Here is a 24,414-nt window from a genome sequence, read left to right on the forward strand (position 1 = left end):
TGTGGATGATAAATTGATTCATATAAAACGTAAAACAACGGAAATGAGCATCATCCCAACCACAGCACATTCGTTATAACCAGATAAATCCTCGACAAGTGACATAAATCGTTTCAATAATAAACAGAGGCGGTTCTTTACTCACGTCTTTTTCCTGCGAGGCGCTGTGAAAGCTTGAAACATGTCAAGTTTAACCAGCCTTCGATTGAGTTGTATACATCTCCCGTAATGGCGGACGACTCGTGTGGAATGGAAACCAGGCTACGTAAATAAACAAACCTCTTTAATGCAAATGTATTACAAATCCTGTGTTCACTCGCGAACGATAAAAGTCCACGAGCTGCTATGTTGCATCAACGGCTATGCGATGAGAATCGAAGGAAAAAAGTTTGAATTCGAAGATACCATCGTTTGGGTTTTTGTGATGCATTCTTCGGTTGAATGGTTACAAAAAGGCTGTATTTGCAAATTGGCGCCCAAAAAAAGGCGCGCTTTTTCAGTTTAATGTATTTCTGTGAGTCATTTTGCATTAATCGTATCTCGCATAATTATGTCATTCCGCAATTCTTATTTTGCATAATTATGCCATTCCGCACGTCTTTCCACATTCCATTCCGCAAACTCTTTCCGCCTTTTACCCTCACCGCTTAACGATTGCTCTTTGCCTTTGCCCCCGGGCCTTTGCCTTACCGAAAAATCATTTCATCTGGTAACAAGAAACATTAAAAGCATGAAATATTACGATTTAAAGTTCTTTAGACCATGCAGCCGGCTCTTGTAAGTTGTTGGATGGCACTACTCTATTGACGTAAAAAAGTTGGTAGATCCACGATTTCAAAATATATATATATAAACTAAATGATAATGCGTTTGTTTTTACGAAGTTGTCTGAAAATTTTATTACGAAATTGGCAAGAATTGCTCTTAACACCCTGGCGGAAACGGAAAAACGTTTGCTTCATCGGTCTAAATGGTTTTCGAGTGACGCTCGGCTTTACTCATTCAAAGTCCAACATCTGTCGCAAGGTAGCGGTTCAGGGTTTTGCATATACAGCCAACAATCTACATTTATTTACAAACAACAACCTTCATGGCTCCGTTTGTTGTGGTGAATTGGAAGCAGTTCCAAACCCTCATCCAAGTTGGAATTTGGTCGTGTTGTAACAATAAAAGTTAGTCATGCAGCTAAAGTCGAAAGCATTTGAATACAAAACAACTAGTACTGAAAGTTATGAAAATCGACCTTAAACAGCTTGTTTCTTAACATATATCTGTTTAAAATGTTTAATCGAGCAAACACTTACTCTGCAGAGCTTATGCTTTTCCAGGGGACATAAAGAGGAGAGACATTAGGAACGAGATTGCTTGATTGCCGCTCTACTATTTCCCTGATGAGCTCGCAGACAAGGATTCGAGGAATAAGAGAAAGAGGGAATGACCTGTCGTTTGTAACGAAGAACGTGATAGACAATCCAGTCAAACTAGGCAAAACCGGAAAATTGTTTCCAGTGAAGTACATTATCTTCAATCTGAAGTTATGACAATCGCAGCAGAACATCTTGCTGCTAGCGTAACAGCCTTTAAAATGCTTTCACTTACCTTCCTTACGTTGATTTGCTGCTCCTTGTTTTTGCTGCCGAACGCGCGCAAAGAAAGAACTTTGTAGAATAAAAACAGGAACGAATAGCGTGACGTTTCTATAATGAAGAATCCAGTCAAACTTAATTAAGGCGAAACCGGAAAATTGTTTCAAATGTAGCGTGGCTTGAATGTATTACTTTGGAACTGAAATAATTGAAAGTCTGTCCAGTTTACACTGAACATCTCAGATTTCTTGCTACATATTTGATATGTATCTCACTGATTCAATATTTTTTTCGTAATATTTCTCACGGATACACTGTTCTGCTGCTATAAATATTGAAATAATTTCAAAGCTAAAGAGTATTCATTTGATAATCGACAATGTGACTCAAATTTAAATTTGCCTCCCCCTGGGGTTAACACTTCCTGTTTATCCTGCACCGGGCGTTTCTCGGCCGTTGTCATGGAAATGATTGAAGCAAATAAAGAGTTTTGTTATCCTTTACAATCACCTTTTTATTTTACAAGGTTTTGCCATACCGACAAATCATTTCCTCTGATGGTCAGTAACATTAAAGGAATGGCATGGAATTTGTTGAAAGCAACACTCGAAAACAGTTGCATTGAACACTTCACCGAATCGCTCTGACTCCTTTGGGGGAAACGGAAGAATTGTTTGCTTTCTCTATGGTTCTTATACGATTTTTATTTAATGAAAAATCACAGTCCAATATCTGTTACAAAGTGGACGCTGCAAAAAGCGACTCAGGGTTTAGTATATGTAATCAAATGGTATACTCGTGAGATTAGGAAATAATTTCACGCGCGTTTTGTCAAAATTCTAATAATTTCCCTCTCCTTATTTCACGAGTACACACTTTGATTACCTCTTAATTTCATGGGTGACAAATTACGCTCACAATCGTGGTCGGTTCCGTCTGTTACACACGCAGGCATGAAACCGCTCAAGTGCTTTTATCCCACTGCTCAGGACGAACCGTCTCAGGGTATTTTTCAAGGTCATTTTCATCACACCAGTTCTCAAAACCCTCACCCAGTTAATTGACTGTGCTCTTTCGCGTATTTAGGTTTTCTGTAGTGTCTTTTGATGCGGTAACTTCTTTCATCCGTAACATCTTTAAACCTGGACGCCATCTTGGCAACTGAGATATAGGGAACGTTGCCATAGCAATTTTTGCAATTTCACATGCATGTGAAATTATAAATTAACGATGAAATTTCGCGCCAAAATTAAGGAGTAATTTGTCACCTATGATATTATTTGCTTTAGCCAGCAATCTACAGTCATCCACAAAGTAACCGCATTCGAGGCTATATTTGTTGTAGGAAATTGGAAGGAGTTTCAAACACGCATCGCAACTGGGATCAGTTGTGTGCGTAACCCTTAAAGATAGCCATCAACCTCAACTGGACAGAAATCTTAACAAAAGTGAACCTAGTTTTAATTAATGGCCTTAGCTCCCACGAGTCTCCTGTAGCTCAGTGGTTGAGCATCCAAACTAGTAATCGGAAGGTTATCGGTTCGACTCCGGATAGGAGCACTCGGATTTCCTTCTTCCGAGTATGCCTGTGTCATTCACTCACTGAAATACGTCACTCACAATGATGTATCATCTTTAAATTGAGAGTCATGACAATCCAACGTGAAAAGCTTTTTTCTTAATAGCATAGTTAATACTAACTATGTTAATAGATATCTTTCTCCGAGCTTCTTGTTTGCCCCTCTAGATTTCAACTGATTTGAGTAATACGAGAAAGAGGGAATGGCCTGTCGTCAGTTTATAATACTGTTACCGTACCCTGGGTTCGCTAACACAGAACGCGAAGAACACTTTATTCTTCAGTTTTAATATCGTCTGCGAGCAACACACTCTTACAATCTGCTCTGCTTACACGACCACATGGCATGCCCTAATATGGACCTACCATATTTGGGTACTATGTAACACAACAGCCCGTTGCAATACAATCAAATTGTTACAGGGAAGTGGTGCTAACTACACGGCAACAAACAATAACGCTGATGACTTCTTATATTTTTGATATCTTAACTGAATATATGTGCTATGTTTGTAAATACCTTTTACGTTACTTAACTATTGCTTTATTTATTGGTTTATTCAGAAATCTATTTAACAATTATTCAATGAGCGCGCGTTGGATATGAGATGGTAAATAGCCAACGAGGCACGAAGCGCCGAGTTGGCTATAACCAATCTCATATCCAACAAGCGTGAATGGAATAATTGTTTTATTAAATTCTCCCCGTTTGGATATTGCTGTTGAAATTAAAACGACTGGATGTTGAGGCAACTTCCGACCAAAGCGACAACGTAATGAACACATGACACGCGCATGCAGCTCTTTGCGAACGGAGTTGAATGAAAAATCGAAAGCGAAGTAAACTCTGTTTTTTTTTATAAGAACCTTTTTTATAAGAACGTTGATATTTTGCTAATCTGTATATAAAATCAACGTACCGAACGTAAATTAGCCAAAATACTTAGTACATGTTTTGTATAACATTAACAATGGTAACACACATCTCGGTTTGTCATAATCAGCAGTTCTTGATGATCTCAGCACGTCCGCATTGATTTACTGAAATACATGTAGTGTATACCATGTAATTTAAGAACATCTTAAGAACGTTTTCAGCCTCAGATCGCAAAAAAATATAAGAACGTTCAGCCTCAGCTCCAAAATTAGACGTTCTTATAAAAAAAAAAAAAAAAAAAAAAACAGAGTGTACATACATTTCAAATTCAAGAAACGTTCAAGTGTATGAGTAACAGCCTTTCTGAGACAAGCATTCAAGTGCTTTTGAAGTTTCAGCTCATCGAGAAGCATAACAGTTGTGCACATTTGAGCAAATGTTCTGCTGTGTGGTGCCGAGCGAAGGAAGGGATCCAGGACGCGGCTTTTTTTATGCTGAACTGAATTCCTCGCAGACGTTTTAACAGACTTAAGGCAAGCCGAGTCCAAGTGTACGAGGTACAACCTCACAGACACAAGCATTCAGTGCAAGTTCTTAAACTTCAAGCTTATCGAGAAGCGTAAGAGCTGTGCACATTTGTGCAAATGTTTTGCTGAGTGGTGCCGAGCGACGGATTTCATACGTACGGATTACATAGATGAACTAAGAACTTTTGCGACTGGAGTCCTCGTAAACGCGTAGAAACATAAAGGCAGGCATTAACCTCTTCTTGAGAATTTTTTTGATCGGCTTTAACCTCTCACCACCAGGATTTGCAAGTTATCCTGAAATTTAACCGGTTGTTATTGTTATTGTTGTTATGTAATCTAAATCGTAAAATCAGGCAATTTTTCTGATTTTAAAGGAAACTTCAGAGATTCGCGAAAACTAATTATATAACAAGTGGTTGTCAAAATGATGTTTTTTTCTCATTTTAAGTTAAAATGTTCAGAGAAATCAAATTTTGGGCCATTTCAGTTTAAAGAAAAGCTATTTCTTAAAGCGTTTTTGTCTCATTACACTTAGCTTGAGCATTTTATTTCAAAACGCCCTTCAATGAACAGCGCAGTGCATACGACATAGACCTTTTTCATAAATATCGGCCGATTTATTATTCTTTTCAATACATGTTAATTAGCCCTGCTAACCTCATTTCAGAGTAAAAATTCTTTTGAATTTGGACATGCTGACGAGGCTAGTAGGGCTAATTTTTATTAATACTTAACAATTATTCACCAAAGTGGAGGTGAATAGTCGCGGCGAGGTAAATATCCATTACTTTCACCGACACTGAGGTGAATAATAGGCCTTATCACGGTTTTCGACACCATTTTGACGAGTAGGCAAACACGTCTGAAATAACAGCGTTTGTATGGAAATCCGATGTCAAATAACTTTCAGCAAACATCGCTTCTAAAAAATTCATGAATTGCAAACTTTCAGCACTAGTAAAAGGATTTTAAGAAAAAAAATTGGAGGGATGTAGTTGTGCTAGAAAGCGTCCAGTCGTGTTTTAAATTTTCCATACATTTGTCTGTATAGCGAACCAGCCGTGCACTGCTACTAAAAATAGTTCGCGAAAAAAAAAAAAATACAGACAAATGTATGGAAAGTTCAAAACACGACTGGACGCTTTCTGGCACAGCTACATCCCTCCAAATTTTTTTTTTTTAAATTCTTTTTCTAGTGCTAAAAGTTTCCAATTCATGAATTTTTCAGAAGCGATATTTTATGAAAATTATTTGACATCGGATTTCCATACAAACATTGTTATTTCAGACGTGTTTGCCTACTCGTCAAAATGGCGTCGAAAACCGTGATAAGGCCTATTGTTTTAGTATATACCACACAAGCTGAATAAGAAATGGACCAAAACTTACTTAATTTTTTCAATATACCGACAAATGGCGCGAAATTTCAAAATCTCGCGCGCCGCGCGGTAAGCGATTTCGTATTGTAAAATTAGTTCCGTCTCGCTTTCTTGTAGACAAATAAAACTTCTAGGGGCACTTGTTTAGTTGCTACGTGCTTTTCTTCGATTGTTGTGTGAAATTTGTCCTGTTGTTGAAACCATACTGCAAAACATTAGATGTTTCATTGTTTACATTGCATTTTTATTTTTTGCCTTAGAATATGAGGCTTAAAAGATTAAATAATTTACCATGTAATGCCGTCAAACCAAAATTTGTTGTATTTTTGGTAATAGCCGTCTCTTTTATCGAAATATTTTCCTCTTAAGTGACCGTGGCGAAAAAGGTTATCATCTTGTTTCTCTTTGGTTGCTCGGAGGTGAATAGTACTTGGCTAATCACCTCCGAGCTAGCCAATCAGCGCGCGCAAAAAGCACTATTCACTTGTGTGGTATATACTAAAAAAGAATAATTTATCAGCCGCCATTTATGAAAAAGGTCTATGATAGAACACGCCCGATTTTTGGAGGTCCAAATTTCCCGAGAAACTGTCGTGGAGTCTTCTTCTTTTGTTGTCGAGGCTTTTTTTTTTTAAATTGTTTGTCTGTACTTTCAATTGTTTTCTTGTCACTCAATGACCCCAAATGTTCTCAACCTTAGCCATTTTGTAGCCCTAAACTCAACAATTAACCCCAAGCTTCCTTCCACTCCTAAGCCCAAAAGTTAACCTAAAAGTTTCTTAAGTCGGGCCATTTATAAACCCTAAACTCAAAATTTAACCCTAAGCTTTCAAACTCTAGCCATTTTTTAGGCCTAAGCTCCAAATTTAGCGCTTTCTTAGTCCTAGCCATTGTTTAACCCTAAGCTCAAAAATGAACCCTTAACTCCCTTAACCATAGCCATGTTTTTTAAACAAAGTTAAAAAATTAGCCCCTAGACCTAGAGGTCTCAACCTTAGTCATTCTTTCCATACATTTGTCTGTATAGCAAACCAGCCGTGAACTGCTACTAAAAATAGTTCGCGGGAAAAAAATACAGACAAATGTATGGAAAGTTCGAAACACGACTGGACGCTTTCTGGCACAGCTACATCTCTCCAATTTTTTTTCTTAAAATCTCTTTCCTAGTGCCAAAAGTTTCCAATTCATGAATTTTTCAGAAGCGATGTTTTATGAAAATTATTTGACATCGGATTTCCATACAAACACTGTTAATTCAAGCGTGTTTGCCTTCTCGTCAAAACGGCGTCGAAAACCGTGATAAGGCCTATTTCGAAAGCTGTTGATGAGGTCCCTGAAGAGACGCCCTGTGATGACACCTGTAAGCCTGAGTTGTTTTCGCCATCACCTCAGGATTTGGGTGATTGTTCTATGCCTGAGAATGCGTCCCAAGACGTTCCTGAAAAACCTCTAGGCGCACCGAAAGTTTTATGTGATTTGTTTAATTGTTGTACGAGATACGAATCAGCTCCGAAGTTTACGTAGAACTTGAAGGATACTGACCGCCGTGTGCGACTTCGCAAAGAATTATCTGTTGTTTTTTTGGTCGATACACTGACAAGTGAGCAGCCAAGAGATTATCAATGGTTTTGATGCGGCCGGTATAGACGTAGATGAAATTTTGTCTATCCAGCGACGGGCGTCAGATAACACGTGGATGGTAAGCTTTCGATCGACCGATGCGAAAAACGTTGCCCTTGGTGTCCTGTCCGTATCGATTGCTGGCTGCACAGTTTTCTTAGACGACTGTGAGAATCGTGTGATGATTGTTAAGATCTACGGAGTGCCTAATGAATTACCGGACACTGTTTTGATCAATCGACTTTGGCATTATGGCAAGGTTTTTTCTTTTCGTTGGGACAGAGTCGCCGCTAATATCTATAATGGTGTGCGTACTGCTAAGATGCAGTTGAATTTGCCCATCCCGCCAACTATTTTTGTTGCGGGCGAGTCAATACGAATCTGGTATCCATCTCAGCCTAAAATGTGCCGTCGCTGCGGGGATGTTGGCCACGTGGCCGCAAAATGCTCATCGTTCCGGTGCTTTAATTGTGAAGCGCCGGGCCATAGGATTGAAGATTGCCAGTCACCGCCCCTTTGCTCTATTTGTCTTGAGAAAGACCATGACGTTTCAGTATGTCCTTTTTTCAGTGTTATACAGCGCAAATGTGGTTAACGAATCTGGCGGATCTCTAAACCCCGATGATGTGGAGACCATTTCGGACTCAGCTTCGTCGCCTGCTGCATCGCCTTCTTACGCCAAGGTGGCCTCTCGTACACCAGAGCAAGCGGAGGCCATTAAAGCTGCCGAGGCGGCGAGATCGGTCTTCAAGTAGCCTTCGTCCAAGTCTTCCAAGGACTCAAAGGATTCTGTAAAACAACAGCCCAAGAAGCCACCCAAGCCGAAAGCAGCGAGTGAGCCACCGCCTTCAAGTGTCCAAAAACCATCCTCGGACTGTAAACGTACTACACAGGAAAAGGCGGAGTGTGAGCGCCATCGTCATCATCATAATCACGAGGAGGACTCTGATCATGCGTTTGTGAAGGTGAGGGCTAGGCGTCATTTTAGACCGCCGCTAGCAGCACCAATGTCGTTGAAAATTGTATCTTTAAAGGTTGGGGGTCTTGGCACCCCTGCTAAGCGATTCGCTGTTTTGCGCGAGCTTAGGCATTTGAATGTATGATTTATTTTTATTACAAAAAAACTCATGTGTCCACTAAGAAGGTCGCGGACGAAATCGCTCTTTGTTGGCCTAGCCAATGCTTTTGCTCTTTTGGGAGAGGCAAATCTGCTGGCAAATCTGGTAGCTTTATTTGTCTCTCCCAGATTTTCGGGCCATATCTTTCGTTTTTTATTTGATTCTGACGAGCGCGTTTTAAGTGCATTGGTGCTACTAGGGTCTATGAGTCTTAATGTTGTTAATATCTATGCTCCAAACACTGTCTCGTAGCGTAAAACCTTTTTTGAGTGGTTACATGATTATTTTATTTCTAATGGTTCTCGCGTTATTGCTGCTGACTTTTTTAAAAATTGTATTGATAACAAATTAGATCGCTATTCTGCTAATACTTTGCTGTCGGACAAAAAGTGTCTTAGGGCCTTTTTGTCCGATTTTTTTTTTGAGCGATGTTTGGCGCAAATTGAATCCGCGCGGTGTTTCTTTTACTTGGTCTAATCTGATCACTCGCTGGCTACTCGTATTGATGGTTTTTTGCTGTCTCGTTCTTTGTTTAAATTTGTTTGTTCAAACAAGGTTTTACCGTGTGTTTTTTCCGATCACGATTTCAGTTGTAGTTCTCGATTTTTCTTTTGATGGTTTTTCAAATAATCGAGATGGTGTTTGGAGATTAAATATCGCTCTTTCGGCTGATCATGAGTTTAAGCGTGAGATTTCTTCTGTTTTTGATCGCCAAAAGAGTGTTATTGCCGACTTGGTGGGATGATCTGAAACTTGTCATTCGTTCTGCTTGCATTAATTACTGCACACGTAAGTGTCAGTCTGTAAATCGTGAGCGGAATTTTTTAACTAAGCGTTTAATTCTTGCTAAAATGCTTTCCATGCTGGTGACAATTCTGTCGTTTCCGAATTACGAGATGTTGAAAGCGCTCTTTCGTCTGTTATTTCTCGTGAGGCGGAGGGCGCTAAAATTCGATCGCGTGCCAAGTGGATCGAGGAAGGAGAAAAGCCCACGCGGTATTTCTTTCGCCTCGAGCAACAGCGTGCGGAGAAAACTTCGTTTGATTCTGTTGTAGATGCTGATGATAGCGAAAAAACTTCACAGGCTGATATTAAGCGGGTTTTTGCGAATTTTTAACGTGATCTGCATGCCAAGGATAATTCTATTGACATGCAGATCCAAACCGATTTGATCGATAGTTTAGAATTTTCTTTGAATGATATTGAGCGTGCTAGTTGTGAGGGCTTATTTACTAAGACGAGCTTTTCTCCGCTTTGAAAGGCCTTCAGACCGGCAAATCGCCTGGCTCTGACAGCCTGCCCACCGATTTCTATTTGTCTTTTTGGGATGACCTGGGTGATATTCGCGTTCTGGTTCTGAACGAGAGATATCGCCTGGGTGTTCTTACGTATATCCAGCGCGAGAGTCTCTTGCGCTTGCTGCACAAAAAGGACCGAAAATTGGCGCCCCATATCGCTTTTGAATACGGTTATAAACTTATAGCTTTCTCCAGAAGCTTGGTGATTATATAACCCTCTAAAACACAAGCAATATACAAGCTCTGTTAATAGATCTAAAGAACAGCTGATTACATAAGTTCACCTGGAAGACCACAACTAATTAAGTACCCTAACAATTAGGTGGTTTACTAAATTACATGAATGGGTTGTTTCTGGAAAACGACCTGCTCACTGCAATGGTCTGGAAATGTTTTTCTCCCCAATGTTGATCCATTTACCGAAACCTTTTCACAAATAGCTGTTAATTCTGTGCAAGCTGATGGACTGGCCACTCTAGTAAAACTTCAGCGTAATTTAAGCAAATATTAGGAGAGATATTAATTTAAAATATTTATAAGGCCAAGGTAACGAGGAACGTCTGAGCACAGCTGTCAGACGTAAGCATGCAGATTCACATTTTTGTCAATGATATATAAATACCTGAATTATTATTTTTTTTAAATTAAATGCAATTATAACAAAATGGTTAGAATATGCAATTAAAATAATTTGATATATTTCCGACTTATTTTGCCATAGTTTTTCAACAAGTTATCTGATGAAATATGCTTAATCAAGGTCTTCAACTCTCACCAAATACAAAGGGTTTATCTTATTTAATTATTACTTATTTAAGCTTCATTTTAACCACAAACGTACATATTTCATTGACGCCTAACTAAAATGGAAACATACCGGGATTTTAAATTGAATTCTTAAACATAAAAAAGGAGAGATGTCCAATTACATTTACACAACAAAAACCTTTTATGTCAGAGTAAAACAGCTGAAATAGAAAGGGTTTGAAAACAAGTGCGCGCGATTGTTAACTATTGTAGGCCACGAGAAAGGAAAAACATAAATATTAACAAGCAGAATTACAGCAAAGTTTAAAAGACCTACCGAGTTTAAAAGGTCACGTTTGGTTGCATTAACCTTGTGAATTTTTCCCTCCTTGCGCTGTGATGCTTGACTTTGTGAATTGAGCTGTACGCTGCAGATTTCGCAAAAGAATTGTTGCGCCGCCTGCTTGAAGGGAACACCGTTGGGTTGTTGATCATCCAATGCTTTTCGCTTTCTTCCCACACTAAATACCTCAGCATTGTTTGACTGTGTAGCTGGAGGAGGTGGAAGATTTGCTGGCGGTATGCCGGCTGTTTCAGTGACTGGAAAAGAAGAGACGTACTGTTGTAGAGCTGTAAGATGTGGAAGAGCCTTACCTAATATTGTAACCTCCACACTGCAATATTTTTTAATATTGCAGCATGCTTATTTAGCGCGTTTAATTATATTACCCCTGATAATTTCCCTGCTGACAAAAACGGACCGCCTCCGTTTTCCGCAGACAGTTGTTTTGTCATCTTAAAGACTACAATCGTTGATTTTATGCAGAGAGAACAATAGAATTTCATGGGGATCAGTAATTATTATTTGATAAGCTACTGGCTTATCCTTGAATATCATGTGAGGTACTTGACGACTAAGAACATAATTATACAGGTTACGATCATTCCTCCAAACGCAATCCATTTGTCCTAATAGGAAATACAGAGAAATAAACACATCATTAGGCTATCTATGGAAGACATATAATAGTTGCGTATCTAGAATTTCTGTAAGACAAGAGGCTAGAACTACAGACAAACTTTAGAACAGTCGCTTTTTTTCCCTTGACATTCACATACATGTGAAGAGTAAAGTGAATATACGAGGTAAAATATATTGAAAGCATAACTTGTGATGTGTAATTGCGAGATATGAACATGCGAGGCAAGAAAAACTCTCCAGTCTCTTTCTATTTTCGCACTTGTTCCAGGCTTTCCCTTCAAAGGCCGTGCATTGATACGACATGCAACGCAAAAAATTTCGCAGTCTACCATTTCAGTCTCATTTTTTTCTGAACAATGAGTGGGACCCTAGCTCCCAAGCATCCCCAGAAGGCAATAGTGTTTTAGATATCAATGCAAAATTTTTATAGCATGCACAACGGGTTCATCTTGTTTCCCTACTTTCACGAAACGAATGCACAAGTTTTTATTGTAATAATCCTGATTTGATCATGCCCCACATACGCAGCACTATTTTGTATTAATTTTTATTGCGTTTTCGAAGTGACCTCTTTATATAAGCTTGATGGTTTCTTGAGGTCTCCTCGCCAAATCGTTATTGCTCCTTTTGTATTACTATATCATGTTTTACAGCAAATAAAATAAAATAAAATAAAATAACTTAATAAATAAATAAATAAATAAATAAATAAATAAATAAATAAATAGCATTTTCCTTTATCTTTTTTGTGCTGAGCTTTTGACTTGTGATGAGTCAATGACAGGATAAAATGCTGACGCCAGGCACAAGTCTTGAAAAACTGGAAACTCACAATCAGCTTGTTCTAAATCCTAATATGTTTTAATTGCAAACGAAGCAATGGATAAAGCAATGGATAAAACATTGGGACAGTGTTTCCTGAAGGAACTCAAGGCCACTTGCACACATTCCTGTGAATGTGAGCTGAAACAGCAAAAGCGCAATCTGCACCAAGCCCTTCATTTGCACCAACAAACAACAATACTTGTGTTGCCCTCTTGTCAATCAGCCTCATAACAGTGTTAGACAAACCAAGCGTGCTGGCAATATCCAATATTCTTTTATGAGCTCCCTGTTGAAAGACAGTTAATTGGCAAATTTGCTTTGATGGCCAGTTGGAGAAAACTAAGCGTAAACCAGTGAATAAAACCAAAGAGCAAGGTTCACTAACAAAACCAAAGGCCACATGCAAATATTTAGCCACTTTTCAAGCAAAATGAAAAAAAAAGCAGCCTAAAATTTGGAACAAAACGGTTATGCAATCAGCCTTCAAATGTTTTTGATACAAATGGAAAAAATATAGACACCAACTTCAAGTTAATGTAATATGTTCTTGATTTCCTTCCTACATAAAATTTGTAATAACTTAGTGCAGCTTGTTTTTTCTTTAAACATTTACTTCATGGGTGAAAAATAAAAAAATACAGTAGATATAAACTACATCATAAAAAGGTGTCAAATAAGAATCAAAACTACCTTAAAGTTCCTTCGTCAAAATACTACTCAGTGGAATGTCATGTGTAAATGAATTTATTATTAAGTTACTGGAAATTTAATGAGCTCACTTTTAAAGTTATACGTTAACCTTTCAAACTTGTTAAAATACTAGATCCACTGCTCAATAAATCACTTATTCCTCTGTCTGCATTTTGAAGTGAGGTGTTATGCTGTAGTTCATGGTCTATCATGATAGATGTTTCGCCACTATCCTAAAAAACAAATAACACAATCTAAACAGTCAAGTACAGCTGTTCACATCATCATCATTAACGACATCATCATCATTATTACAATCTTTGACATCATCATTCTAAAATGAAGTAATGTTTGAAACACAAGCAGCAGTGTTTAATCATGCGCTGCGAGTTTTTGAATGCCTTCAAAAACATTCCTGGAAAAGCTGTGTCAAAAGAGTTAATAACAATGATGCTTTTGTGAACGTTGGAAATTAACAATACAAAAAAACATAAAACACCACATACTACATTACTTGCAGAAAATTTCGGACGTTTAATTTCCGGCCACTTTTTCCCTCATTTCGGACAACTTTCGGACAAAAATTTCCGACACTGCGCTGAAACATACCCAAAGTAAATTTACGACTAAAAAACATGAATTTGACTGGAATAAAATCTGTGAAAATGATAGTTTTACTGTACCTTCAAGGTTTTACACCAACCAGAAAATAACACAAACTCAATCAAGCTTATGCCTCAAGCAGTGTCTCAAATACTTACCTCTCCAAAGATAAAAAGAACAATTGAGCACAGCCACCTAATCCGAATTCTGAACATATCATGCATATTGGCTTTGAATATGTGATGCTGTCGCCCAGAAAGTACTTTTAAAGTTTTATACTATACTGTAAAAATTTCGGACGGTTTTATTTTCGGACACTATTTTTGTCCGAAATTAACGCTAATTTCCTATAAAAACCTTTGCAAAATATCAACATGTATTTACTCTCCTTTCTGTTCTATGATACCTAGCTGGGAAAATTTGTTTAAATATCAGAACATGTCATCTTTTGTGATCATTTATTTGTTTCTCATGACCTGTATGTTTGAAAATGTAGTCATTAGGTAAGGAGAAATTAGATTCTGGTCGAGTTAGATGGTTAACCTATAACCCCCAATATCACCTAGTAAGCTTAACACGGGGCAAAACAGCATTCATAAGAATTCTGATTCTGATGGCTTACATCTGAATGGTAACACTTGGGGATTTCTTCCACTGATTCTGGAAGTAAAAACACACATCTAACATACTAAAAGTAACGTAGCTTACATTAGTTCTAAACCTTCTGTTTAAAAGTTCCTCTCTTTCTTTTCCCTCTTGTTCCTGCCAAAAGAATCAATGTTATCAGCCACAAAAACAACAATTTTAACACAAGGTCTTTTTATTCCAAAAGAAGAGGACTCTACATGGCAACAAGTTTGTCATTATACGGTGCTGCTGCTCATGAAGACTGGATGATTATTATTTTTTTTGTTAAAATAATTTCTGAGGTTAAATTTTATTATTGGAGGCATCCTTACTGACAGATTGTTGTTGTATGTTTAAATAGCCTGTCTCATATTTTACAAGCTTTTACTAAAATCTAGCAAACCAGCCAACCACCCAATGCTATGACAAGTACACAATGAAAATTCTCGGAAAACAATTTCCAAGCCCCCAGCAGGAATCAAACCTGCAAACTTCCAGATACTAGTTTGGATGCTCTAAGCACTGAGCTATAGGTGACCTCAAGCCTGACCTGTTCACCATATGAATGACCCATAGATCAGTTATTAGAGCATCCAAACTAGTATATGGAAGGTTGTGGGTTCGATTCCTGCTGGGGGCTTGGAAATTTTTTCCTAGAATTTTCATCGTGTACTTATTGTTGTCTATTTCATTTTACTAAAATGCAAATAATAATAAAATAATCAAACTTAATCCATGGAAGATTTAGGATGTGTTTCTTTGGAAAAATCCAAATCCGGATTTTTGACGTAAGGTCACTTGGGCCATGTTGCATCCAAGGAACCGACGTATCTTTACCCAGAGTAGATTCATTAGTTCCTTTGATACACCATGATCTGAGTGATCTTGAATCAATAATCCAGATTCGGATTTTTCCAAAGCTAATTATGAAGAACAGGTTAAGAACTTGTAAGCCAACATGCTTACTGGCAGTAAAGGTAACAATGTCATTATTGTTATATGTACCTTCATCATCTTCCGATGTTTGTAGTTGTTAAGGCCTGTTTTCAAATGTCTCAAATCATACGTAAGTTGATCCACTTTTCTGTGAAAGCATCAACATAAAAAAATAGTATATCTCAGTATCAAGTTGGTATAAAATTTGGGGTGAGATTTGGACATCAGCATGACCTTAATCTTTTCAAACAGTGTGTGGGTTCTTTCACGTCCTACAGATTATATCTCTCTGTACTGTCCTGTAAGGCAAATAATTAAAAAAAGAAAAGGTTTGTCAGAGGGTGTAGTCCTACACCTTAAGTGGAAGAATTCATCAATAGCAGTTCACAAGGGTTTGTGGAAAATGTCTTTTTTTTGTCCATGGTTCTCAAGATTATAAACCCCATTCCAGTTTCTATTGGTGATCAATAAATTAATTTTCCTTTAAAGCCATGTCTGTTATTTTGCTTTATCTTGTTGCTGCAATAAGTTGATTTTGGATGAATAATTTCAACCCTTATACCTAATTTTGTGCCAATGAGAAGAAGATTTAATAACCTTGCAATTATTTCATTTTAAACAGAAGAAACTTTCAGAAAGACTTACATTCGAGCACTCTGCTTTTTCTGTGGCGGTTCTTAATGTTAATAAGGATGGTGAGTCGGTCCCAGTTCACTTAAGCTTGTTCCAAGTTGTGTTCTATTTCTTGTTCAACAGCTGCACGACAAAAAAAAAAAAAAACAAGTGAATACATACATCAGTCTATATCTAGACACAGTTAAAGGGCTAAAGCATGGGGAAGGGTTGGAGGCAGTTGTTTGATCACAACCTTAGAAAGACAAATTAAGAGACAGATTAAAGCAAAATAACCCCTTATGCCCCAACAAAATAACCAGCATCTAATTTCTTCTCACAATGTCACTACCCTAAAGTTTGGATAGTAACGACGCTCCGAAAGTAACGACACCCCGAAAGTAACGACCCCCCCGAAAATAACGTCAAAACATTGTGGCTTCTAATAAATCCCGAAAATAGCGAGTCCCCAAAAGTAGCACCCCCCTCCCCACCAAAAAAAGTAGTGACTCCCCCAAAAAGTAGCAAGACAAAGTTGGTTTTTAATTATGTTATACCCATACCGAATGCCTTTGTTTTCCAATCCATAGTCAAATTATTAATATGCAATGCTAATATCTTCAGTTGGTGCATTGACAAATTGATCATGATAAGGCACTTTCAACAAAGGAAAGCCTTAAACCATTATCCGCCCTTGACATCAGTTCACTGATGGCATAATGTGAAAACTAAACTGGTACAATTTGGTATTAACAAACAGGAACGTTTCTTCAAATTAAAATTAAAAACTCTATATACTGCAATATAAGATGCATTGGACTGTGCCATGGAGTAAAAACACTGAGTTTAGTTTCCTCCCCTGAGTCAGAAAAGAATTTGATTTCCTCTACATCGGCTGATTCATTCATGCAGGAGTGCGGTAGACCATTGATGTTTATTTCACTGTCCCTGCTACCAGAAATGGGCAGTGCAGTACCACATTTTACGAATGAATGGATAACTGTCTTTCAGCTGACGTGAGAACTCTTGCCATGCTGTGCCCACCCATTTTGTGAAAAGCACACATTGATAACCAGCGCTTAATTTTTCACTCATAAATAGCTCTGGATTTGTGAACAAGTGTTCCGTAGTGAGTCTGTCAACACTCTTCTTAAATTCTGCATTGAATGCAACATCGAGTAATTGAATCTTGCTTGGTGGGCCTGCGTGGAGCTGCAAGCCCCAATGTCATCTGGCACTCTTACATCAGAATGGTCTTTATTCTGTATGTTGTACTTTGAGCTCTGTGCGAATCATATAATTTTTCATTTTGGAAAAAAGAGCTAGCGCTAGCTTTGTTTCATGTTTTTTTTTTTGTTCCCCGAAAATAATGTCTCCCCAAAAGTAACGAGCCCCAAAAGCTGATAATTTTTATAATGAAAGTAAAGAGGGTCGCTACTATCAGAACTTTATGGTACATCATCAAACATTCAGATCATAAGAGTAAAGGAAATGATCACCAAGAATGAAAATTGTTTTTTCTTCCCTTCGGAAAGAATCCTGGTTTTGGCTGGTTGCATGACACCTAAAATGTGTTCTGGATGAAATTCCCTGTAAAGGAGGGGCATTAAAGTGCACAATATTAACGCTTTATTATTTATTAATTTTTTTTATCAATGGGCGGTAAAGTGTACAATATTAAATTGCTTTAAATAAATGTAAATATGCGAAAGATATATTTTGAACAGTGGATGAAAGATCAAATAGAAGAAAGATCCTCACAGAACACAACTAGGGTTCCTGATTTCTTGAAGAAGGAACAGAAAAGGACCCTGGGAAGAAAGTCTCGGTGTTCTTACAGTATGGCTAACAAAGTGCTTGAGGGGGGGGGGGGGGGTTTCTCCTATATAAAAGTAACAGTGGTGATCTTCAGAAATTTTGAAAAGGTCCCCTAAAAAGTACCAGAATTCTGTTTTGTGGGCATGGTCTGAATAAATTTTTTACTCCCAAGAGGTACCAAGTCAGTTGACTGACTGGGACTGGGATGAGAGGGGGGGATGCCCAATGCCCAGCTAGTGTTGTGGAATATGAAATCCTTGGCAGAAATGGGGGAAGGGTGAGAGGGACACAAAACCAGTTGGGAAATACGGGAACTATTGTAAACATGTTAATGCTCTCTTACCATGTAACAAGTCTGGATGTGTTGTACTTAGCTTGCTCAGCAGTCCTTGTACCCCAACAATTAGCCTTAAGTAAGAAAAGATACAAAAACATCCAGAGCATTAGTTTTCATGGATGCAACAACTGAACTTGACAGTGGCTTGCTTAATTTATGCGTCAATTTTACACTTGTTTCATGTATTTTTCCTATATGAAAAAATGAGATTCAATTATAAAAGACCATAAAATAAAGGCATAAAACCATGGTCTATTTTTTACTTCGACTTGTTCGCAGTTAATCCACAAAAGCAAAGGCCATAATGTTAAGATCATAGGGTGCTAGAGTAATAAAACAAAATAGGATAAATTAATAAATTGACCATGCAGTGGTGCAACTCTATGCTAATAACTATAAGCTTATATAAAATACGCTGAGAGCATATTTCTTAAATCTACACTGTAGCCATCAGTTGTGTAAGTGTCCCATGTCATTTAATTTAAGTGTTCTTGAAGATCATAGAGGCTCCTTTTATAAGCTTTTGTACTACATTTCATAAAGTTAAGGACGGTGCCTACTTTGTTACTGCGCATACATTCTGCGCATCTCAAAATACTTGGGTTTCCAATGGGTGATGCCTACTAATATGGGGATATTGTTATGCCGTTTAAAACTATTTGTATCCAGAAAAAAAATTGGGGGTAACCATGCATTTTTCAACAAAGCTTCAATTTGGAAAATAACGCCATACATTACTTTGTATTTTTCTGTTTTTTAGAATAATTGTTGCTTGATTATCTCTTAAAAATGCGTGGTTACTCCCAATTTTCTTTGTGGATTCCAGTAGCCCTTGCTGAGATCTGCTTTCCAGGCATAGCCATAAACCACACAAAAATACTTCTCTATTAGTAGACACCGTCCTTGATTTTGCTTGGATGATCTGCATATATAAGGGCACATGTGCTCTGGGTAGTTGTGTCAGTTGAGACGGCAATTTTAAAATCCATGCGCAATTTTGTATGTCACTGTGTTTTATTTTCCTCAGTGGTAATGTTGCATTTATAGATTTTAAGTCACAAAATTTAAATTTTATTTCATTTCATGATAACCATCATTACCAGATTGAGAAGTCGGTATTATAAATATCTACAGTTTCTTTAAAATAAAATACAGAGCTGTACAGTAACTAAGGGAAGTTTCGGAAAGGTTTAAGTTTTCTTTTCAATGACCGAAATAACGCAATACTATAAGGCACTTTCAATAATTTTTATAGTAAGCGACACGTATCCGTAGCTCGATTTAAGCTATGAACGAGAACAGGACAAAAAACTCACCGATCAGTCTCTTGATTAAGACTGTCCATGGCTGAAAAACGACTGTTTAACTTGATCAGGATAAAAACACTTCTCCCTAATTCTCAAAAAATTTAAAATCTATCCGTCAGCATTTCCGAACCCATCAGCCAATCCGCCATTTTGTTTTCATGGACTCTTCCGCTGACACAAAACGAGACATGCTCGGAACATCTAGCCCTGTCGCCCGATTGGATTTCACTCGGATAGAGCAAGGCCCAGTTGCTCCGAAGCATGGTTAGCGCTCACCCGGGTTAAATGCCATGACAACCTATAGGTTTTAATACCTCTTAACCAATGGTTAGCGCTAACCATGCTTCGAGGAACTCAGCCCTGGCCAGGCCCGTAGCGCGGGGAGGGACAGGGGGGGGGGGGAGGCTTGAGCTTCCCCCCCCCCCCCAGAATTTTTTGAAGATTAAAAGCAATGTGCCCAAAAATATATAATTAAAACAAATTAATGTTGAATTCTGACGCTGCAAGTGCCTTTTCACAACCTTTAATAGTCTGTTTACTACCAGTCAGTTTCCTTCGCTAACAGGCACTCCTACCTTGTGAATCGTAAATAAGAATCAAAATGGATTGGAATCAACCAATCTGAAGCCGTGAAAGCTGTCGAAATAAACAACTTGTTTTCTAAGACATCCGCTCATTTTAAGCAATACAAATGTCCTTAGTTTATACAATTTAGTGTTCCCGCGTTGTCACACAAAAAAGCAACACAAATATGTTCTCAAGACCAGAGGAAAAAAATTATCCTGCAGTCGGATTCTTACTGCCCGATTCCAAATTTAAAAAGGGAAAGAAAAATCTGTCGTCGTTTGTCTACGCCTTTCAAACGTGAAATTAGGAAACTTCACGTAGTAGTCCACGTTAAAGAAAGGGCAAAAACATGACCTGAGAGTGTCACTGATCCAGGTGCAAAGTTATAGTTTTACTTACTAAATCTACCGGTTTTTTATGTTCTCGTTACATCTTAAACTCCCAAGTCAGTCCATTTTTGAGTGACAGGGGTGGAGGACGTGGGGTGAGGGGTTGGGGAGTTGGAGGTGAGCTAATGTTCGACAAAAAGTGTACGAAACGAAATGTAAGTAAGCGGACTTCATTTAAGACAGGGTGGCCCAATCAGCTACGGGGCTGTTATCCTGAGGGGCCCTGTATACACCTAAAATCATAATAGCAAAGTAATGAATTACAATGAACGCTTGTAGTCTAAAAACTTGTGGTCTGAGAGAAAAAAATACAATATATATGACTGTAATAAACACTTTTGGGCTAAAATTACAAGATAGAAAAAATAAATAAAACATTTGCAAACTAAGAAAAATCTATGCATAATCGTGTTTCATCATAAGTCGCTTAAAAGCCTCCAAGGACGCTTCCCGTTTGTATGTTTCAGGTAATGAGTTAAATAAAATCGCTCCGGAGTATCTAAAAGTTCTCTTTCCGGGGCTAAGTTTGGGTCTTGAAGGATGAATGTCTTCACGCCGACGTATATTGTAATTATGGAAAATGTGGTTTCTATTAATGATCAGAAAGATACTAGGGCACTAAATCATTAAGACATTTGTAGACTAAGATAGATTTGTTCCCTTTCCTGATAGTTTCTAAGTTAGGCCATCCTAGTGTCTTGAGAGCTTCGCTGGTGCTTGCTAGTCTGACAATTATGCGTGCAGCTCGATTTTGTAGGCGCTGTGTCGCTGTTACCTACTCTTGCACTCAACATACAATTCACCCCAGGCCGTGTCGGTGTAGCACACTACTGGTAATACGAGACAGTTGTATCCGCATTTCGCTGCGTTAGACATGATCGGATGCGGCCGAGTAGACCCAAGCACTTGTTAACCTTGGTAAACACTTTACTAACATACTCTTTCCATGAGAGGTGTTCGTCAAGGGTGACCCCTAAATAGCAAAAATTTCTCACCCTTTCGATGGCATTTGCAAGTTTCTGCAAGTTAGTACCAAAAAGCATACATTTGGTCTTCGCGAGATTTAGAACAAGCTTGCTGTTTTTCATCCACTGTTAAACTCTTTGGAGGGCTTTTTGTATTTCTGTCATGATGCAGTCTGACTCCGAGCCAGTGGTATATATGACGGTATCAGGCATACATGCTGATATTGGATCACAGCAAGCACTGAGTAAGGGGTCCAGTAAAAGTGAACCCTGAGGTACACCATAATCCAGGGGAAGGCTAGATGATAATTCCTTCCCAAATTTTACTCTCTGTGAGCGGGTGCAGAGATAATCCAGGAACCGGTTATAGCTTGGGTCTCGAACTCCATAAGGTTCTAATTTATGGAGAAGGCACTTGTGGTCCACGAGGTTGAAGGCTTTCTTTGTTTTTTTTTTTTTTTTTAAATTGGATGAATGAATAAAAATTTATTTCAATACAATTACAGTCAAGACTGTAGTTTCCCTTATTGGAGGTATTGTTTCTTTCCCCATTTTGCCGAGATCTGAAACGCATGTACCTGACCTTCACTAAATATTACGTCGATGTTATTTGAGAATCCGAGTGTGTTGTAACGTGATACATGTGACACTAATAAGCGCTAGCGCGAAAGGGATCTGTCTCACATATGGTCTAGGAGCCGACTTTTTCCTCCCTCACTGTCTTGTCGTAAGACAAATTATCGGACAAAGCAGCAAGATTCATCTCCGCTGGCATAAGAGGTCTGCGGTGTCCGAGGTTTCTTTTGTCAGCTTTTGTATTATTTCAGAATAAAAAGTAGCGAGATTAAAACATTACGTTTCAGCGACGATATGTCACCAAGGGGTATCGAATTGTCTCATTCAATTTAAAAGTGTTCGCAAAATTTGGCCTCTGCTCAAATTGCTCGCAAAAATTACACGGGTGCTCGCTTGCTCGTGCTCGCAAAATTTTTGCAACTGCTTGCATGCTCGCATTCTCGTTAACATGTGCTCGATTGCTCGAAATTTCGTTAATCCTCCTTTGTAGTCATTTTTTATACATATATTAACAATAAATCAGTTATGATATCGTTAAAACAAAAAGGTTGAAACATCCTTACCTCTGGCTTGTAACTATTGCTCCGTTTTGGAGGTGTCAGCCAGATTATTAGCTATAACTTGGCGCAAAACAATGTATCCTATTTTAAATAAAAGAGAGATTCCTGCTAGCGGAAAATTTACGAAGTACTCGAAGTGTTCACTGCTCGCCATCTGTATTTTCTAAAGTGCTCGCAGGAAAAATTTTTCAACTGCTCGTGCTCGCAAAAATAAACACACTGCTCCCATGCTCGCAAAGACCATTCGATACCCCTTCACCATTATTTTGTTTTAATTATGCCATGTGAAAGACAGTAACTACATTTTAGTAACAGGATGATCACTGAAAACCTTGTTGGCTTTGGCTGATGACCGCGTTAGCCCTGAAACGAATTCGTTCAACCACGTGACCAAGTGACGAAGACAAAACTGACATTTCGGAGAAGCGAGCAAGTGAAGCGAGCGTTTTCGAAGCTTTACCTAATGGTTTTCTTTTTTGCTTGAAATATTTTTGGCCGTCTGGTGATGGAAGGGCATCATTAAGCCTGGAAATCTGCAAAATCACTAGCATCCCTCAAAGAAGCGAGGCATGTTTTGCCTTTCGACTGATAAATAGTGCTTTTTTCAGCGCTCGAGGTGACAGTTTACAGTCGGAGGCAAGCCGAGCCAGACGAAAGTCTATTATTACCTCTTCTCTAAAAGCGGACGGTATCACTCTCAAAATGGTACCAACGTGAGTTGTGGCTCATTTGCCAAAGCGTGTGGTGGTCGAAGTCTGTAAATGAAGAGGTGATTTTAGACTTAAAATATTTTTGAATAAATTCGAGGTATGGTGTTCCCCGCGCAAAATTGTCACAGCTATCCCATAATGCATTGCAATATCAGCAAATCGTTTTTGACATCAGGCCGAGACGAAAATAACTAAAAAACAGCTAGCGAGAAGACGTAGGGTCCTTAACCTGTAGAGTTTCAGGCCTTCTTTGCGATGAGAAGTCAGCGCGCCGTCAGTGGCAGCGATTGACCGATGGAACGGTATCGGCTGACTTTGCTGGGGAGCGAATCTGGCGAACCACAGCGGCGCCGCTAGAAAGTTCTCTTCTGACAGGAAACAACTTAAAGATCTCAGTAAGTCTTGAACAATCGTGTTTTATTCAGTTAGCGTTTGTACTTCTCTTTCACATATCGCTAAGTAATCAAAGTGTTTAGTTAAGGCCATGTTTCTGCCGGCAATTTTTTTCGTCTGCTGTTCAGCTGTGTTGTTGTGTTTAACTAGATTCAGTGAACTTTATTCAGGGATTCGGGGCCACCTAAAATGCACAATCGACTTAAATAAACTGGTTTACTCCAGTTCTTATTATGTTCTTTCTTTTCACTGTCATGTTTGCTTTAGAGCCGGAGAGCAAGATATTTTCGTATTAGCCTGATGTTATTATTCTAGCTATGAAATTGTTCGTTTCAAGAACCATCGCTTAATCAAATTTTTGGCCATTTCAGTTAAAAGAATATTTGTTTCATTACAAAAAAAAACTTACCTTGAGCATTTCATTTCAAAGCGCCCTTTGAACAGCGCAGTGCATACGACATTATAGAACGGTATCGGCTGACTTTGCTGGGGAGCGAATCTGGCGAACCACAGCGGCGCCGCTAGAAAGTTCTCTTCTGACAGGGAAACAACTTAAAGGTCTCAGTAAGTCTTGAACAATCGTGTTTTATTCAGTTAGAGTTTGTATTTCTCTTTCACATATCGCTAAGTAATCAAAGTGTTTAGTTAAGGCCATGTTTTTGCCGGCAATATTTTTGGTCTGCTGTTCAGCTGTGTTGTTGTGTTTAACTAGATTCAGTGAACTTTATTCAGGGATTCGGGGCCACCTAAAATGCACAATCGACTTAAATGAACTGGTTTACT

The 24,414-nt window shown here is 38.5% G+C and overlaps 2 pseudogenes across 2 annotated transcripts in view; both read right to left on the reverse strand.

The window, feature by feature from the left end:
• LOC146466287 (allene oxide synthase-lipoxygenase protein-like) overlaps nucleotides 1–11,211 on the reverse strand; it is a 38,702-nt pseudogene extending 27,491 nt beyond the window's left edge. The window contains exon 1 of the transcript XR_014868070.1: nucleotides 11,072–11,211. The product of XR_014868070.1 is annotated as an allene oxide synthase-lipoxygenase protein-like (transcript). The remainder of the gene's footprint in view (nucleotides 1–11,071) is intronic.
• A 92-nt stretch (nucleotides 11,212–11,303) lies between these two features.
• LOC146466288 (Golgi SNAP receptor complex member 2-like) lies at nucleotides 11,304–19,626 on the reverse strand (annotated as a pseudogene). The gene is made up of 8 exons (XR_014868072.1): nucleotides 19,481–19,626; nucleotides 18,171–18,235; nucleotides 16,043–16,153; nucleotides 15,467–15,545; nucleotides 14,543–14,596; nucleotides 13,321–13,464; nucleotides 12,741–12,827; nucleotides 11,304–11,703 (listed from the first exon to the last, which is right to left on the reverse strand). The product of XR_014868072.1 is annotated as a Golgi SNAP receptor complex member 2-like (transcript).
• Nucleotides 19,627–24,414: the final 4,788 nt, after the last annotated feature.

This window comes from Pavona decussata, unplaced genomic scaffold, assembly GCF_977016875.1.
Source record: "Pavona decussata unplaced genomic scaffold, jaPavDecu1.1 SCAFFOLD_146, whole genome shotgun sequence".
In the NCBI taxonomy this organism is placed as follows: domain Eukaryota; kingdom Metazoa; phylum Cnidaria; class Anthozoa; order Scleractinia; family Agariciidae; genus Pavona; species Pavona decussata.